Below are 2,705 nucleotides of genomic sequence, written 5' to 3' on the forward strand. Positions count from 1 at the left end.
TGGCCAAAAGATGACTAATACACTAGTAAAAAGTCCTATTTATAATAAACTAGCTACTAGAGTTTACAGAAGTAAGTAATTGATGCATAAATCCACTTCCAGGGCCCACTTGGTGTATGTTTGGGCTGAGCTTGATCTATCCACGAGCTGAGGCTTCTTTTGGAGTTGAACGCCAAGTTGTAACGTATTTTGGGCGTTCAACTCTGGGTCATGACGTGTTTCTGGCGTTTAACTCCATACAGCAACATGAAACTGGCGTTGAGCGCCAGTTTACGTCGTCAATTCCCGAATAAAGTATGGACTATTATATATTTCTGGAAAGCTCTGAATGTCTACTTTCTAACGCCATTGAGAGCGCCCCATTTGGAGTTTTGTAGCTCCAGAAAATCTATTTCGAGTGCAGGGAGGTCAAAATCCAACAGCATCAGCAGTCCTTTGTCAGCCTTGCTTTCAGAGTTTTGCTCAGGTCCCTCAATTTCAACCAGAATTTACCTGAAATCATAGAAAAACACACAAACTCCTAGTAAAGTCCAGAAATGTGAATTTAACATAAAAACTAATGAAAACATCCCTAAAAGTAACTAGATCATACTAAAAACTACCTAAAAATAATGCCAAAAAACATATAAATTATCCGCTCATCACAACACCAAACTTAAATTGTTGCTTGTCCCCAAGCAACTAAAAAGAAATGAATATTAATTCTAATTAGATGAGCGGGACTTGTAGCTTTTTGCTTCTGAACAGTTTTGGCATCTCACTTTTTCCTTTGAAGTTTAGAATGATTGGCATCTCTAGGAACTTAGAATTTCAGATAGTGTTATTGATTCTCCTAGTTAAGTATGTTGATTCTTGAACACAGCTACTTTTATGAGTCTTGGCCGTGGCCCTAAGCACTTTGTTTTCCAGTATTACCACCTAGATACATAAATGCCACAGACACATAACTGGGTAAACCTTTTCAGATTGTGACTTAGCTTTGCTAAAGTCCCCAGTTAGAGGTGTCCAGAGCTCTTAAGCACACTCTTTTTGCTTTGGATCACGACTTTAACCACTCAGTTTCAAGCTTTTCACTTGGACATGCATGCCACAAGCACATGATTAGGGACAGCTTGATTTAGCCGCTTAGGCCATGATTTTATTTCCTTGAGCCCTCCTATCCATTGATGCTCAAAGTCTTGGATCCTTTTTACCCTTGCCTTTTGGTTTTAAGGGCTATTGGCTTTTTCTGCTTGCTTTTTCTTTCTTTCTTTCTATTTTTTTCACCAATTATTTTTTTATTTTTTTTCGTCATTCACTGCTTTTTCTTGCTTCAAGAATCAAATTTATGATTTTTCAGATTGTCAATAACATTTCTCTTTGTTCATCATTCTTTCAAGAGCCAACAATTTTAACATTCATAAACAACAAGATCAAAATTTATGCACTGTTCAAGCATTCATTCAGAAAACAAAAAGTATTGTCACCACATCAATATAATTAAACTAAATTCAAGGATAAATTTGAAATTCATGTACTTCTTGTTCCTTTGAATTAAAAACATTTTTCATTTAAGAGAGGTGAAGGATTCATAGAATTATTCATAGCCTTAAGACATAGTTACTAAATAATAATAATCTTGTAATAAAGACATAAACATAGATAAACATATAACCTATAAAAAAAACGAGAAGAAGAAAAAAATTTAAGAACAAGGAATGAGTCCACCTTAGTGAGGGTGGTGCCTTCTTGAAGGACCATTGATGCTTTTTAGGCTCCTTTATGTCTCTTCATTGCCTCTGTTGCTTGATCCCTAGTGATTTTAGTGCTCTTATCTTTATTTGCTCCCAATAGTTGTGTGGAGTATAATTTATCCCTTTAGGTATCTCAGGGATCTCTTGATTTGTAGTCAAATATTCTACCACTGAGCTATAAACCCTTTAGATGAGTCTTTCCATCTCCCATGACTCGGAAGTGGAAGCTTATTATCTTCCCTTTTCTCTTTTTTTCTTTTTTTTGAGGTTTCTCTGAATTGTTGATTTTTAGTTTCTCTTGACTTCCTCTTCAGAGTCCTTTCAGGTTCAGGATCTGCTTCAATAAGAATGTTCTTGTCCTTGCTCCTGCTCATATGAAAAAGAAAGGAACAGAAAATAATAATAGGGATCCTCTTTGTCTAAATATAAAGGTTCCTTTATGTGAGTAGAAAAGAAGAAGAATAAGAAGGAGAAGAAGAAAATTCGAACTCAGAGAGAGGGGGGTTCGAATTTTAGGATGAAGAGAAGTGTTAGTAAATAAATAAAATAAATAGAAAGAGATGAGGGGGAGAGAAATTCAAAAATAATTTTGAAAAATGGGTTAGTAATTTCGAAAATTAAAGGAAGAAATAAAATTAAAATTAAAATTTGAAACATTAGTTAATTTAAAAGAATTTTGAAAAAGAGGTGAGATATTTTCGAAAATTGAAGAGGGAAAAGTAGTTAGGTGGTTTTGAAAAAGATAAAAGATAAAACAAACAAATAAATCAATTAGTTGGTTGAAAAAGATTTGAAAATTAATTTTGAAAAGATAAGAAGTTAGAAAAGATTTTTGAAATTAAAGTTTGAAAAAGATATGATATGAAAAGATATGATTAAAAAAGATATGATTTTGGAAAGATAAGATTTGAAAAGATATTTTTGAAAAGATATGATTTTAAAAGATATGGTTTTAAAAAGTTATGATTGAAT

The sequence above is a fragment of the Arachis duranensis genome, chromosome 10, assembly GCF_000817695.3.
Source record: "Arachis duranensis cultivar V14167 chromosome 10, aradu.V14167.gnm2.J7QH, whole genome shotgun sequence".
NCBI classification, from domain to species: Eukaryota; Viridiplantae; Streptophyta; class Magnoliopsida; order Fabales; family Fabaceae; genus Arachis; species Arachis duranensis.